The sequence below is a fragment of the Bactrocera tryoni genome, chromosome 3 (assembly GCF_016617805.1).
Source record: "Bactrocera tryoni isolate S06 chromosome 3, CSIRO_BtryS06_freeze2, whole genome shotgun sequence".
NCBI classification, from domain to species: Eukaryota; Metazoa; Arthropoda; class Insecta; order Diptera; family Tephritidae; genus Bactrocera; species Bactrocera tryoni.
Window position 1 is genome coordinate 65,684,807 of NC_052501.1, and position 18,391 is coordinate 65,703,197.

An 18,391-nucleotide genomic window follows, 5' to 3' on the forward strand; every position below is an offset into this window, starting at 1 on the left:
CAGTTTGTGAAAGTTGAGGGGTGGTTATGAGGTAAGGAAGGTGGAGTGAGGAAGAAAGAGTTGGTCAGCTTGAAGGACAGCTTGTTGTACGCATTATTAAAAACTTTTCACACACACTGGTGACACGAAAATACAGGAACATTTAACTGTGTTGATTGCTTAGAGGATTAAGATGAAAGAGAGAGGAGTTAACAACGAATTTCAGATGCTGCGCTAAGTGGAGCTCGCCTCTGGAAGCATTGTGATAATAAAACGAGGTGGCTGATTCGACATTTATAAATGAAAACTTATGTTGTAAGGTTAGAAATGGAATGACACCGAGATGCGGGTGGTAAATGCAAGCGGTGGAGTTGAAAAGTAACACACAAAAGGTAAAACAAGGCGGAATATTTGTCCTCCCCCCACAAGTATGCAACAGACTGTTATACAAGTTTTTGTTTGGTGTGTTTACTTTAAAAAGGGAGTAGCAATTAAATGATATAAATGTTACTAAGCAACAACAGCTTCTTGGAAATGAGTAAGCGCGAGGGTTACAAGACTGCCTGAGCAATAAATGGAAGTGAAATTGTTTCTTTTTTTTTATAAGTACCCACGACCAAGATATTTCTCGAAGAATATTTAATTACCTATTTTGCAGTGCAATCACAGAAGTGAAACTAAAATGTTAAAAAACAATAAAAAAGGTTGCAATAAGAAAATTATTTTTTAATTATAAAAATACCTTCCTCTTTAATGTGAACTTTTTGAGGCTACGATTGGAAATGGCTAAAAGTGTATAAATGAAATTAAGAGCCTCTCAATTTCTGAGCAAAATGTTCAGTGTTAACTGAAGGATCCACATTCAACCACGTGCGGAAAATGCGTAATTATGCCGCCGACGTTATCGGGGATTTTGTTCAGGGTCAAAATAGGAATTTGGGGAATCTTATTCATACTTTCTCAGCAAACATTTTTAGATATAACGCTGTATTTTCAGTGATGTTTTAGAGTTGTTTAAAGTTAAATATTTACTCCGGTGTTAGAATTTGTTTTTTGTGACTTTGATTTTAGGTACTTTAAGTAATTTTTATCTTCACGAGGGACTGTGCATAACAGCCTGGCTAAGAGATTAGTCATCTAACTTATCCAAAGATATGTAAAATTTTTAAATTACTGCACACTCACCGACCATCTGTGATTTACAAAGACTAAATTTAAGATTAGCATAAGTGCTTTAAGGCTTCCTTTCGTAAAATTTATGAAAATCCGCCTTTGGTGGATATTAAGAAATCTTTGATGAATTCGTGAAGGTCGTCCTCTTAGGCAAAGTAGGAAGTGAGCGGCTTATCACAATATCTTAACCATGAGACAATTTTTCAATTTATACTCCTGCTTTTGAATCTTTATCCAAGCAACTCAGAAGCGTTTTAGGTAGATTCAAGTTTCTCACCAAAATATTTAATTCAGCCTGGGAAAACAATTCTGCACTGCTGTCGTCTTCAAATTCAAAACTTTACTTGCTATCGCTTCAGGTACAGCACTTCCCATATCCTCCAAGGTAGCAAGAAGCTCGTTCATTGTTATTTTGGTTCCATGGAGAATGAGACGCATGACATTGGGATATGAATTTGTTCGCTTCCTTTTTAAATTAAACCCTTTCACATTACGCGAACAAAAATAACAATCAATTCTATAGTTTTATTGCTCGCGCCATACCGTATGAATCGTATATCGGAAAGATGTTTTTGTTGCCCTTAAACCTATTTCGAAGATCTTCAATAATTTGTTGCAGAATTTATGAACTGCCCAAACCGTAACCTGATCTTCAAATTTTGGGTCGAAATACGTGAAGCATAGCATACTTCGTTTAGAAAGTTCGCTATAAAAATTGTTGCTTCAATATCATGTACAGAGAACTAAACAAAAACAAGTAAGGAAGGGCTAAGTTCGGGTGTCACCGAACATTTTATACTCTCGCATGATAAAGTGATAATCGAGATTTCATTATCCGTCATTTACATATTTTTTTTATTTTGCTGTAAAATTAATTAGATTAGATCAATTTGTGTACTTTGAGTATTGAATTGTATTTTCATTTCCTAATGTATATATATATACATATTATACAGAGAAGGCATCAGATGGAACTCAAAATAGCGTTATATTGGAAGATAACGTGGTTATGAACCGATTTCACCCATATTTCGTACATGTCATCAGGGTGTTAAGAAAATATTATATACCGAATTTCTTTGAGATCGGTCTAGTAGTTCCTGAGATATGGTTTTTGGTCCATATGTGGGCGCTGCCACGCTCATTTTCAATTTTTAATAAAAAGCCTGGGTACAGCTTCTTTTCGGCATTTCTTCCGTAAAATTTAGTGTTTCTGACGTTTTTTGTTAGTCGCTTAACGCACTTTTAGTGATTTTCAACATAACCGTTGTATGGGAGGTGGGCGTGGTTATTATCCGCTTTATTCCATTTTTTAACTGTATATGGAAATGCCTTAAGGAAACGACTCCAAAGAGTTTGGTTGACATAGCTATAGTAGTTTCTGAGATATGTATAAAAAACTTAGTAGGGGGCGGGGCCACGTCCACTTTTCCAAAAAAGTTACGTTCAAATATGCCCCTCCCTAATGCAATCCTTTGTACCAAATTTCACTTTAATATCTTTATTTTTGGCTTAGTTATGACACTTTATAGGTTTTCGGTTTCCGCCATTTTGTGGGCGTGGCAATGTGCCGATTTCGCCCATCTTAGAACTTAACCTTCTTATGGAGCCAAGAAATACGTGTACCAAGTTTCATCATGATATCTCAATTTTTGCTCAAGTTACAGCTTGCACGGACGGACGGAAAGACGGACGGAAAGACAGACATCCGGATTTCAACTCTACTCGTCACCCTGCTCACTTCTGTATATATAACTGACTCTTTTAGTTTTAGGACTTACAAACAACCGTTATGTGAACTACTCGTATAATACTCTCCTTAGCAACTTCGTTGCGAGAGTATAAAAATTGTAAAAGGATATTTTTTGACTTTGAAGTGATTTATCTCACAAGCAATCAAAACTCTCGAGCTACATCTCAAAATGACAAGAATGTCGTATTATTAATTTTCATAATGTAATTGAAATTAATTTTTAAAAATCCAGTTTTCTCCGAAAATTAAATAATCCCAAATAATTCCGTTTTCGCAAATCAAAAAAAAAATACTTTTTGGGTTTGCATACCTACGTATCTATGCTTTCAAGTTTGTTATTTTTTTTATAAATTTTTTGCATTTTATAAAACAACTTGATGTCCTTGAATTTTCGAGACCAGTGTAGTTATACTCAAATTCGAAATCAACATTGATTAAAACAAGAACAAACACAACCACCAAACCACGCAATTTAAATAAGAGTCAATGAGCACTTAAAGGCAGGCAACAAAATGTAGCCACATTTGCATGGCAATCAATAGCACAACAATTCAAAATCATTAACACAAACGCTTCCAGCAACGCCTTGTCTCGCCTAAACTGGTAGGCGCTGTGCGAGAAACACATTTGCTACGCATTAGCGCAACAACGTACGCAACGTAGCCTGGTAGTCGTTGTCGAATGTGGTTGAGCATGAATTTTGACTTTTGGTCACATACAAATAATGATCGAAATGATTACTAATTTGTTTTGTGTGTGTAAAATTGTGGGGTATGTGTTTCAAAATATTTTTTGATAAAATATGTTTTAAAGAGTTGCACACTTTTGGGCGAAGTATTGGGGGTTGTAGCTAGTTACTTTGCACATTTCACAACAATTTTTTTGTTTAAAGTAATATATTACACTGACCTACAAAAAAAAATTTTTGGTTTGGTGCATCTCTGTGCGCATCAGTTGTCGGTATGGTAGGTAGGATGAACCACATTTACGCTACTGGATGTTTTTTTTTTCTTCTTTCTTATAAACATGAGCTTATAAGGAAAATGTGACTCGTTTTATCGTATCAACTCACAAATTACATCCAAAATCAGGTATAAAATCTTAGCCTACAAAATGAGTGTAAGCCAGTGTTATTTTACTCCAATTTGAAAGTAAATAGTTATACCATAATTATTATATTTCCTAAATCCTAATAAGATCTTTAACAAATATTCTAAGTTAAGCATTTCTAAAACTGCATTTATAAAATTTTACATTCAAACAAAGTGATGAGCATAAAATTCAACCAAAAGCTTAACTAAGAATTTCAATTTTAATTTCTGCTCAAATTTAAACTCAAACTGAAAATCGCTCTCAAACTTAAGAATGAAATTAAAATATCATCATATACTTTTAAACTCAAGCATAAACTCAAATTTAGAGTTGCACTCAAATTTAAATATTTAAAAAGCTCTCTTAAAAACTCAAGTTTAGCAGAACAAAATTCTAAACTCAAGCCTATCTCAAATTTAGATTTTCACTCTAATTCAAATATTTTAAAAACTGTCTTAAAAAACTCAAATTAAACTAAAAAATTTTAAACCCAAACATAAACTCAAATTTACACTTGCACTCATTTTTAAATATTTAGAAAACTTTCTTAAAAGATTCAAATGCAGCTAAAACAACTGAAACTCATTTGCAAACTTAAACTCAATTCTAAACTCACATTTCTTCATTAGCAATTAATTTTTAAGCCTTACTAAAGAAGCAATCCAAACTGTTAGAATACTTGGCTCAGTTCCACTTAAGCAGAGACTCAATTTCGAACTCAAAATCAATGTAATGCTCAAACTCAAAACTTCAGTGTAAACTCCAGTCCGAAATCATCTCAAACTCAAATTTAATCGAACTCAAATTCTATTTCAACTCATATTCAACTTGAACTTAAGCTCGATCTCAATTTATACTCTAACTCCATTTCAACTAAAAGTCAACTTGAATTTAGCTCAATTTATGCCAAAATTTATCAAAAACTCAAATTTAATTGAAGTCAAGCTAAATCTATACTCTATATCTACTTCAGTCGAACCCAAACTCAATTTATATGAAAACCCAATTTCAATTCAAAACCAACTTGAATTTAATTCAATTTACACTCAAACTTAATCTCAGCTCAAAATCAACTTCAATCGAACGCAAACTCTATTCATATTTAAACTCAATTTCAACTCAAATTCAACTTTTCCTTAAACTTAAACTCAATTTATACTCAATTTTAACAAAAAATCAATTTCAACCGAACTCAAATTCAATTTATGCTCAAACTGAATTTCAACTCAAAACCAACTTATACTCAACCTCAATTTCAGCTCAAAATTAACTTCAACCGAACTCAAACTCAATTTAACTTTCCTTAAACTTACAACTCAATTTATACTGAATTTTAACATTAAAATCAATTTCTAACTGAACTCAAATTAATTTATGCTCAACTCTGAATTTCAAATCAAAACCAACTTGAATTTAATTCAATTTACACTCAAACTGCAATCTCAGCTCCAGAATCAACTTCAATCAGACGCAAACTATATTCATGCTTAAGCTTAATTTCCAACTCAAATTCAACTTTTCCTTAAACTTTCATAACCTAACGTATGCTCACTTTTAGTATTGTAAATCAATTTCAATCGAACTCACCCAATTTATGCCTCAAATCTGAACTTCCAAACCAACTTCAATTTAATGCAATTTTATACTGAAACTTAATCTCAGCTCAAAATCAACTTCAATCGAATGCAAACTATATTCATACTTAAACTTAATTTGAACCGTAATTCAACTTTCCTTAAACTTTAAACTCGATTTACCTAATTTAACACAAAAATCAATTCTTAATCGAACAAATTCACTCCATAACTGATGGTCAATAGGTTAGACGCACGTTTAATTGCATTACAATTGTTTAAATATTTATTATTTTAATGATGATTGAAAAAAAGTTGAAATGCAAAAACATGGATAAATTAATGATAATATAAATATAGTATTCAAATATTTATTCACGCTTAACAAAATTGTGTTTTTCAAACATTTTCTTAAAGTAACTCAAAAAAGGTGCCTTTTTCTTGGTCATTAGAATAGACGCACATACGCTTTTAAATTTTTTATAAGAAAATAAATTTTTTTAACTTTAAATTTTAGTTCCTATACCTATTTGGGTTTATTAGGAAATAAAGAAATACTAATTTCAGTAATGAGTACTTTCCTCCTTTGCTGGTAATAACTTCATATATCCGGTCATTCATAGAATGATACAGAGAATCTCATGTAGCTCACAAATCTCCAAGCATCTCTAATAGCTGCAGTTATCGCTTCCTTTATCTCCGTATTGCTTTCTCCTCGTATACCTTCCGTAAGTTAGCCAGCCCCAAAACATTTTCAATTGTGTTCAGATCTGAGAATATGGTGCCACAAGTCACATTTACATCGTTTTGACTAGAAATAACGATCTTAGTTCACCTGAGCGTTACGGTGAATGGAGCATCTGTCTTGTTGGAAAATCCATGGAATTGGTCCAAAGAGATCTCTCTTTAATTGTGGAAATACGGACCCACAATGTGTTTTAAAGCGAGCGCCGTCTATCTTCTGATCGATAAAACTAAGTCAATCGTTCCATAAAACGTGATGGCACCCCACACCATGACACCACCTTCCTCGGCTATGGTGGCGACTTCTTAAATATGACCTATCTTTCCGCAAATCGATAATAGTATTGAAAGTCATCAGGGCTATCTAAATTAAACAAGTTTTTCAGCAGTAAAGACTCACTGAACGCCAATGATTAAGACGCGTGCCAGATTGAACAGTCCATGCCGCGAATTCTTTCGCGAATCGAAGCCGTTTTTCTCTTGCGCAGGCTATTCAGAAGTGGTTTTTCTTGATTTTTAAACGCTTTAGGTGTTTTGCATTCTAATTGCATGCTGAACAGTTCACAAGCTTGCTTTTACTCCGGCTAGTTCCTTAATCTTAGCTGCAGACTTAGTCGAATTTGGAAGCAATTTAACAATTTGCGTAATTGATCGTTCAGATAGCGTTTCTTTTTTCCTTTGTAAAGTTTTTTCCATATTCCTCTGATCCTTTAAATATCTATATCAGCGGTTCTGAGCCAGGTTTCTTATCTGTTTTAAGGATGTTCTGATTGATTGGCCCTTTGGGGAGCAAAAGCCCACTTTTTCACGTTCCAATAAGCTCAGAATAGTAGCTTTCCTATTATTACTTTTAAATATAGCCTGAAAACAATTTATTTGTTTATTTTTACTACTTTCTTTAATAAATAAAAGTGCAATTTGTTTACGCAAGACAACGAATATAAAGTGCGTCTATTCTGAATGACCAATCGCAAGCGGCACGTGATTGCTATAGACATTTCTGGAATCTTCTGAATTTATAGTGCTAGTTTTCAAATCAAATCCAACTATGAGTAAATATTTTGGACAAGATGTGAACTTGGATAAGAAAAGCATCTTGACAATAAGAATAAGCATGATTATAAATATAACAATTCTATTAAAAACAAGCAGTGTCTAATCCTAAGACCAGCAGTATGCCTAAACTGAATTTCAACTCAAAACCAACTTGAATTTAACTCAATTTATACTCAACCTCAATTTCAGCTCAAAATTAACTTCAATCGAACTTAAACTCAATTTATACTGAAACTTAATTCCAACTGAAAATCAACTGGAGTTTAAACTACTCATATAGAAATTCATTGAAAAACTCACATTTAATAATACATGCTGATATCTAAATAAGTACTTAGTTGTAAATGCTCAGCTCTCCAGTCAAAAAGGAAGTTATATATTTACTGCATTTCTCACTCAGTTCAACGCTACAATTGTACTATTTTTGCAAAAATATTTTCAGTTTTTATTGATACGTGGAGTATTATTTTCGTTTAATTATCTGTCAAAATAAACTGTAATCAATTTGTCAACTGAATAAATCCGAATTGCTCATACGAGCCGGTGAGCACATAAAAAATTCAGCAGCGCAAATGGTGGACAGTTAGAGTGTCAATTTTTTCCGCTTTCCTACCACGGGCCGAACAACTATGCATATTTGCAAAGGCGCATTCACAAATGCACACAAATACACAAATAAACACTGAAGTTAACTGTTCCTACAGAACAGTTGCAAAGCTGCAGTTCACAGTTATGTGGGCATATTGCAAATCACCATTTCGAGTGACACTAATTTGCACAATCGAGCAGCGGCGAGGTTAATGAGCAAAAGCAGCAATATGCGAGTTTATATATGTCCGTGTATGTGTGCCGCAAGATAGATAACAGAATAATTGTGAATTAGTACGATTCGTTGCACAAAAGCTCGGTGCCAGCGTGAGGGAGGGAGTTCAATTTTCGTTTACTCTCAGTTTACTGGAATGAGACCTGGATACACAGATAAATAGTATAATTAAATGTGCTAGTGATTGCATGGATTTCTTCAGTGCATAGAAATTATCATTTAATTTCTCAAGAGCAGTGTGCAGTGGCAGTGAAGTGAAAATCAGAACTGATTAGAGTATATTTATTTTTATTTTTATCTGTTTGGTTTGCGATGAAATGGCCTGGAAGTTTAAAGTTCGTCAAAGTCATTTTAATATCTGTGTTTACGTTAGCGTATTTATTAGTCCAAATACGAACTAAAACAGAAAGAAGCTCAAAAAAATTCAAGCTTCAATTGAAGATTTAGCCATTATTCAATCTTATTTATGAAGTTAGAGCCAACTACGCCAAAACGTATAAAAGTTTTAAAATTAGTAAACAAGATAAAGTCAAAATAACTGACAATATACTGAATAACTCAAGATCTATCCCAAATTCAAACTGAAGTCAATAAGCCACTAGAGAAAGGCATAAACATTCATAGATAAAACACAAAATCAAATAATAACAAATTCAGATTTAAAGCATTCCTTACTACAACTAAACCCAAATTGAAAAAGTAAAGAATAGATAAGTTTGAGTATTACCGAAGATTTCATATTTTTGCAATTCGGATGGATTAAAGCCAGGGAAGCTCTTTTACGCACATAAGGCTTGTTAGTTTATGGAGTCTAGGGTGAGTTTTTAACCGATTTCATTTATATTGTTGATAGAAGTTCTTATAATATTTTTACTCAGCAAATTTGGTTGTTGTAGCATTAGTAGTTTAGGATATATGTACATTAAACTTATTAGGGGGCGGGGGCACGTCCACTTTATCATAAGTTTTTGCCCCAGGTGCCCTTCGCTACTGCGATCCCCAGTGCCAAATTGTAGTTTTATATCTTAATTTAGTCCTTAGTTGTGGTACTTTATAGATTTTTGGTTAATGGCGTTTTGGGGACGTGCCAGTATCCCAACGATTTCTCCAATACTCGAAACCTTCAGCTTCTTCAGTGAAATTTGTTTTATCTCTTCGATCCACTGAAAATTCAGTTCATGACCAACATAAATATAAAGTCCCCCTCAGCTCAATTAAATCCAAATTTAAACTTAATGAAACGAACGGAAATGGATACTGAGACTAGATAGTTTTTACAGAAGTTAAAGTTGGATCAAAACTTAAGCTTCTTATGGCAATATTTAAAACTCATGCTAAATATTATACCACAACTTAGCTTCCTAATTCAAACAAACTTTGTAAATAATTTGTAGTCAAACTCTAACAGAAATCAAATCATAATTCAAAGTTAAGCTGCAAGTGAATGAAACTTGACCATAGTGTTACTTTAATAGTGTTACTTTAATATAATGTGAAATATAGCATATGGCTAATGAATTGATTGTCACAGGCTATCCCAAGGAAAAATTTTAGCTCAAACTCACATTTACATCTACATTTGGTTTACTTCACAAGCAGTTTAAAGTTGAAAACGGCTGAGAGCTACTCAATAGTTGTGTTTCTCAAACAATTTAGATAAACTAATACGTAAAGAGGTTACATGGGCTTACGATTTTCCAAAAATCGATTTCTGTTATTATCTTATTAAATTCAACAATATCCCTACAATATTGTCCCAAATTTTCAAGTTGATCCGAGTAATATTTTCGGAGACACAGCCTTAAGAACTTGTGCGCTCGAGGGTAGCTAAACTAAGCGCGCTGTCTTTAAACGAGTTTTCTCCAAACTGTGTTTTTGAAGTCAGTTGGCAAGTTTTCTCGAAAACTACTCGATCAATCTTCATGAAATTTTACACAGGTCTTTAAGATATAATTCTTAAAGACTTGGACAAAGGAATTTTTTTTTGATTACAACTATTGGAAAAAAAATTTCGCGAAATTTTCACTGAAATTTTAATATTTTTGTAAAAATGTCTGCCAAAAATCCAATTTTCTTATTTTTATAATACAAATTAAAATTGATTGACATAAAGCATTTCAAAACTCATAAAATATTTTTTCTAATTTGATGAATATTTATTCTGAATATTTAAGTGATTAAAATTTATGTTTCCAAATCTTCAATTTATCTCAATTATACACTTACTCAAATAGCTAACAAATGCAAATTCTTATTAAACCAAATCTTCCACAGCTAAGCACTCTCGTGGCATTATCCTCAGTCATTGTGGTTGTAATGAAATTACCGCAATTAAATCGTTGCGTTATACAATTTGGCATTTATAGCAATACATTAATACAACAAGTACAACAAGAATAGCTTTCGGTGGTGACCCATTAAAATGTAATTAACTCAACACACAGCTGCCTGTTTAATTTGACGACGAGATGAGCAGCTGCTTTGATATTTTTCCAATTAATTGCTGGCTGCGGGGAATAATGATGTCGGTAGGGTGGCATAATTTATGCAAATGTGTGGAGAGTTGTGGAGAAAGAAAATTTTTAGTACATTACCCTTTTGTAACAACACTCAAGATTGAGTGTAATTTTCTAAACTCATGGAGGAGCTATACTTTCGGCTGCAATTATCATGAAAATATCTTGCACACCTCTAGAGGTCCTCCGATGCCCTTTGTGGTTTGCAATTCAAGTAAAAAGGCTAGTGTTTGGCACCTAAGGTTATTGACATTGGCCGCTGGGCATTGAATGCAATTTTGAACAAGGCGATTTTAACAGAGAAAATATAAGGAGCAAAATTAGAGAAAAATGGCTCTTAAGCAGCAACAGATGTTGAGAGATAACTACCCAATGCCCGTTTGGTGAATTTCGTCGAAAGTGAGAATGGAGCGAAAACTTTGCCTAAAAGCACACTATGCTTCTCAGTAGTAGCTGAGTAGTAGTGAAACTGTTAGCTCGCCTGTGTTCTTGTTCAAATGTTGATATTTGCACTCGCTGAGCGACGTGTGCTAACCTAAGGACAGCATTGGAGTGCCACAAAATAATTAAATATGTATGTGTTAGACACTAGTTAATTATTTTTTATTCGGTACAGCTGGTTACCATTCTCAAAATAATCTGTAGGTTCTAGCAATAGCCCACTATGAAATTTTTAATTTTAATTTTTCTAAGGAGTTTCAAAAGCAATGAATATGTGCCTTTATTAACAATAAATGCAATACAATATATTAACGCTTAACTAAATTTTTGCAACATCGTTCAAATAATAATTTCTTGTACTTAAGTAAATAGAAAATATGTATACTGTTGAGGAAAAAATTTATCACGGCATCGCTGGTTTCATATTCGCCCATTGCTAAATTAGACTTGATAATAATTTATTACCAGGTTCTATATCGACGGCATGTAGACATTAATACGCCTATCGTGTACATTTGAATTTTTGAATAAACATTTGTTGAAAGCTTAATCTCTCCATCTAAGTTACTGGCAAATACCTCCTTTCAATTTATTTGCCTAATCAATATGCGAAAGTGCTATCGCAGACGCTATTTACCAGTCGGCAAAGAATATGCGACCGTTGCATAATAATTAATTTGTTTGTGTTATAATTTTTGGATTTTGATAACAAAAAGTTGTTTCAGCTCATATAAAATGTCAACGACACAAATGAAATGTTTTTGAGATATTTCTATTTTAGAGAGACGTGTTTTATTTCTTTGTAAATTTCAATATATTTAGAATCTGTTTAAATATTAAAAAAAATAACTAAATTTGATGAAAACACAATGATTATGAATAATGGTAGTATGACATTAAGTAAATAAAAAAGACAAACAAACAAACAAAGCAAAATTATAAACATTAATGAATAGAAAGGGGAGGTCTAGCAAGTGGTATCTTTTCAATCTTCCACGTTGTAAACTATTATCCAGTAGTTGAATCGCAAATATTTTTCCAGGATTCTCTAAACGGAAGAGATAACGTCTGCTAACGCAAAATTTTATTTTGAAAAGTTCGATTTACTTTTAAATTTGAAATCGCTACACTGCCCCAGATTTGAATTCTATACATTCAGATCGGCCTTAGTATTATCTTATCAATTAGAAACTTATTCTTCAGACTGAGGCAGCATCTTGGCCTAAGGAGCCAGAATAGCTGCGTCAATTTTAATCTTAGCTGAGCTCTTTTTATTCTTGCGTGATCTTTCAAAGTGCATCTCTTATCAATTGTAATCCCCAAATATTTTGCGCATGTCTTTGTTGATAACAACTTGAGGGCAATTTTTGTGCTTGAGAGTATATACTACTGTTACGGACTTTTGGATATTAATAGCAATGTTCCATTTGGTGAGCAACAGTTCTAGAGCATTCAATTGCATCTGCAGTTTTTTCGAAGCAGTAGTAGGTTCACCACTTTATGCCAACAGTGCAATATCATCAGCATAGGTTTCCGTCACTGATTGTAGAATGTACAGCACAGAAGCGAATACACTGCCTTAGGGCACGCCAGCACGAACAGGTCTCAAATCCGACTCAGCATAAGGGCATCGAAGGTAGAACGTCCGATTGCGCAAGCAACGTTTTGGCAGCAAATAATAAGACATTGGTAGTTTTCCCTTTTATTTGAATAATAGGCCAAGATACGCCACATTGCCCCTGCGGGTAGGGGTCCCTGCTTGCAGGTATAAGAATGTACCCGTGGTAAGGCATTCCTGTCGTAAGAGGCGACTAAAATCCACATGCACAGTGTCTGTCATTCTGGGCTTGCCAAGTCATATATAGTGCTATAATACTCATCGTTAAAAATTATTATATCCGTAATGCATTGTATTTTTTATTCTTGGCATGCAATGACATTTTGTTGCGAGTCATTTGAGATCTTAGGAGCTCAACTGGCAGTAGCGAAAGCTACAAAATCTCACCAAAGACTATAACCTGGTACCACGGAGAGCAGTTAAGCCCATGGAGTTTACTCCAATCTGCTCCTTGGGTTTGGCTCTTTGGGGAGATTCGTGGTGGCTGTGGTTTCAACCTAATTGCAGGCAGGACATTTTGTCCAATGTGGAGTCACATTGCGGCGGGGTGTCGGACCCAGAGTACGGCTGAAGTTTTAGGTCGGCCTCGTACCCGATCAAAGCGGCTAGGGTGTCCCTAATCACCCGAACCAATTGGAATCAAGGTAAAGGTGCGGAATGCATTCATGCTTTGGTTTTCCAGGGTATGAGTGCTGAATGCATTGATGCTTTTTGGTGCTGATCAACGCATTGTATTGATCTACGTGCTTCTGGAAATATAAAGCGCCGTGAGATTAGGCTTTCGCAGGCAGGTACTCACATAAATCACTACGCACTCTGTGCAATCAATATACTTTCGAGATAATTGATATAATGACTGATTTTGAAAAGTATTTTATAAGATTTTCGTAAGAAAAAACTCTTAAAGAAACTTTAAATTCCATTCAGTGAAAATTTATTCATTCTAATTTTACTTGGATTTCTTGTCCTTTGACACAATTTTTATACGTAAATAATCTAACTAAAAAATGATTATATGCGAATGTGTTTAAATGTAAAATTTGATCAATTTCGAGGTTTACTACTTTTAAAGAAAACACACAGAAACTTCAAACTTAATGACGAATGTTTATTATCATTCGATGCAATATTTTTTGGCATTTATTTTTTGAAGATTATCTCTTTCAAACTTTAGCCGCTGCTACTTCTCAGATGGTCCATCCGTTGATTTATTCTCACATGATCTTGGTGTCCAATCGATCAGTCCAAAACGTGAAATTATCTACTCACCGAAGTATTTTCTCAATAAATGCATTGATTGAGGCGATGTGTGAAAAGTGGTGACGTCTTAATTACGATCACGAGCTTCAATTTCGGACATCAATCATCAACCGTTGACCACCGGCCCACAAGCTACACCAAACCTTTATTTTAGCTGGGTGAAATGGAAGCTCCTGAATCTCTTCAGGGTACTCTTCGTCTCAAATGTGTCAATTTTGCTTGTTTATATCATCGCTGAACAAAGCGATGTCGCTTGGGACGGTCGAGCGGCTTCCATTCTTCCTTAAGCTGTATTTTGTATGCTTTCAAATTAAGATCTTGACCTAAAATGCGCCATGAGACGTTCATGCGTTAGTCCGAGTTGCTGTGAACGGCGCCGAATCGACTGTCTTCGTGCATACTCTCAGCTACAGTTACTATATTTCCTTCACAGCGTGCTAGACATGTTCTATTCGGTCGAAAATTATCAAAAAATGAATTTTTCAATGTGGGTGATGGCTTGCGTGAATATTCGTAAAAAAATCTAATAATTTGTAAATGGTATTTAGGCGTAACTCTTTCCATAATGAAATGCCAAACAATACTGAACAAAAATAACATGACAGCTTGACACGACTTTCGCGTGATTTGTCAAAAAGAGGCCTTTGAAAAGAGCACCTGTGCTTGGATCACCTTTTATATTGTTATGATATATTTTACAGGTACACCTTTTTCGTTACTAAGCTCAACCAGGATTATCGCCCCTTACTAATACGTCTACGTTCTAAACCCTGAACTGAGTCACCTGTGAAAGCAAATTGGAAATTTTTTAATATCAAGGTTTTTCATACAAAATTTCAGTTTCCTTTAACAGTTTCATCTACTTCTCTTCTAATTTTTATTATTTGTCAACCCTACAAAATTTAAATCCGAAGCTAACTGGAAATCTATTGACTGTGCTAACCTCATACATAGGAGTGCGCTCTAGTAATAATTGTGAATATTCTTTGTAAAAAAATGTTTTGCCGGAATTATAGTGAGCGCATCCTTTTAAAGCAAACAAAGAAATATAAAAAAATAACCACATTGCATTATATAAGACTCACTTCTCTAAACCCTTATTATCCCAACTAATATCAGACTCCAACTTGACAGACGACCAACAAAGTCAGCGCGTTCAGTTTAATTTGGATTTCCGCGGTGGGGCCTACAACGCAACGTCACCCGCCAACGCACTGCACACGGTATACATATCTTGTGGCTGTGCTCTGATCGCTCGTAAATAAACCTACGATTTTATCAATTTTTATGTTTGCTTGTTGTTTGTTTTTATCTCAGCTGCCTTCTTTGCTGGCTTTGACCCAGTTGTGGGCGGCCAATGCCCACGCCTAGCCAACTGCCCGGCGTCAAGTCAAATTTGTATTGATTTTCAACCGAAATTGAGCTTTTTGTTTTTGTTTGTGCGAATGTTTATTGTGTTGTTTGTATTGCTCATCTCGGCACTGAAGTGCCTGAAGAGGCGTACAGTATGTTTTAAATGTAAATTGAGCCCCATTCGAAATAAGAAAACACACGGCTTCCCTGAGTGTGTGTGTGTTTGCTTGGTTTTCGGTTCAATTTCAATTAATTTTCATACAGTAGCAATCTTGTATGTGACTGTATATTGTTTGAAAGTATCGATTACCTAGAAAAGAGACTATCAGGAATGCTGTCCTTAAAGTTGAAAGTAGGAAAGAGTAGATACAGTTAGCTAAATATCAACCGAGATTCATAAGTGACAAGAACCAGACAAGTGCTAGGAAGTTCCAAAGAACCTTTGATCTTTACGCTTGAGTTAAAAATTATACGGAGCTATGACGACTACTAGAGAGAGGAAGGCTGTGGAACAAAAAAAATGTTCTGTGTGATATTTATGGCTAAGACAAAATATTTGATTATTTGACACTGAGATCGAGTTGAATGATAAACAATTTTCACTCAAAGCTTAAAATTTCAAATAGAAGAGAATGGTATTGAAATATAAAACTATGTCAATGCTGCTCGATATCTGACGAGAAAAAAAGCAGTTTTAAGTGTATATGATTGTATTGTTAATGCTGGGCATGCAAACTTGTAATGCTGCGCAAGGCTCACTCACGTTTCTCGCAACAACTAGGGATGTTCGTCTGCAATATGTGGTGGATCGCGCATGTACAAGTCAAAAGTGAAGACAATGCTGATTTGTTTTTATGATTCCAAGGGCATTGTCCACAAAGAATTTGTTCCACCTGGCCAAAACGCAACTAACTTCCAAAACGTTAATGTGGTATTCTACCTAGGAGTTTTGAAGCGTTTGGTGCACCGTATTTGACGTGTTCGGCCCGAATATGCGCCATCACATGCTGTCACCCTTTAGCCATCCAACTAGTATACAGACCAATTCAATTTGCTGCGATCCTAAAAATAGGCACTTAAGCGACTTTATACTGCAAAGGCGAGACGTGCGTGGGCAATGAAACTGAAATCGCTTCTCCAAATACCAAATACAACAAAATCAATTTCAATGTATCTCAATGAAATGCCACACACCTGATAACTCAATTGCTTACATCGCATGCGACATTTACAGAAACGCCAATAAAATGTTGATGTGGTCATCCGTACAAATCCCTATTTAATAAATGTCTATATTTTTAAATCTGACTATTTGTGAGTTCTGTGAAATGCTGACCGTTGGCCGCAAGCACGTCGCAGTTTAAGAAGTGCTAAATATGGCATATCAGTGTGATTTTTAGTTATTTTCGGGATTGTTTTTGCAAATCGCATTATCTTGGATGCCACGCCACGTCGAGAGATTAAGCTTTAACCAATTTTTTTTTTTTCAATAAATGGATTATTTCGTTGGCTGTACGCTGTTTTGTTGAAACCAGTAGTCGCCCACATCAATATTTACCAATTTAGGCACGGAAAAGTATATAGTTTATACATAGAACCATTGACCTTAACGTAGTGGTCGGCCTCATTTTCGAAAAAATACAAGAATAGACTCACAATTCCCTCTGCCCATAAAACTCATTTTATATATAACGGCGTCCCAACTTTGGTTATGTGAAAAACTTGTTTATCAACATATCCATTTAATCAAAAATGAGTATCCGCGCCGAACAAAATGTTCCTGTGAAAATCAGAATCGGTAGTCATCTTATTTTAAGCTCATTCACCTAACGAGTGACGCGCTTGGTGGTATTTCGACTTGAATTCTTGCATGAGTTGAATTTTGTGAGCCCGCAAATCAAATATCCTTCATCAAAATCTTGCTTAAAGTAGATGGATACAGGAACAAACTATTGAGCGTTCAGGCCGCATGGCCTCATTCGTATCTTCTTCAGCACTCCGCCCCAGATCCCTTTTGGTGCGCACTTAAAGGCGTCTTATCGACTTTGCGCTTTATCGACTAGAGTAAGTGTGATGCGAAACCGAATATTTTCGTTCGGATGACCAACTATGCTGGGCAATTATGTCGACCGAATTTAGAACTCGACGATCCGAACCATTAGTTTAGTAAGAAATTCACACAATTTGGAAACTTTTTCGGAGTAAGCCTGTTGATGGTTATATTACAGATGACAATCCAAGCCGAGTATAAATCAAGTAACAGCTGTCAAATACACTAACTCAGAACAAAGTAGTATCTCACTAAAACCGGCGCGTTAAAAAAAACGTTTTATATCTGGAAAAAATCGCAAAAAAAATTAATTGCTATAGCTAATCAGACAATATGAACGCAATGAGAAGTATACTATACTAACATATATTTAGGCGCTGCAGAATCTCTCCATTAAAACCAGCTTTTTTGAAATTTTTAAAACATAAAATATAAAGTCATTATAATCATAAGCTGAAAATCAGTAAATTTATGTGAAAGTCTTTTAAGTAAAAAGTAACAAAATTGTGTTTTACTAATCATTCCATAAATTTTTTTTTCAATTTTTTTATTTCTAATTCAATTCTTGTCAGTGGCTGTCAGTTGCACTAAATTCAATAAAGCAATTGAAAATTGAAGCCTCTGGTTTCATACTGAATTACGTTGAAACAATTTAAGCATTGTCTAGCGCCAAAAAGTAGGTTATAAAATAAAATAATTAATATATTTACACAACTTTTTCAACAGCGACTAAGTGAAGAGCAGGAAGGTGGTAAAAAGCTGAGAAGAAAAGGAAAAATAAAAAATATTGTTTAAGAAAAATTATTTCTTTTAAGCAAGTTAAAAAAGTCTTAGTGTTTTGGGCATTTTGGGTTTTAGAAATCAACTAAATGCAACACACCTTTCAGTAATTAAACCCTCACTATTTGACTTTATAGTGTGACTTACTTGATTTAGTATTTCCGTTCGTCCAGGCAGCT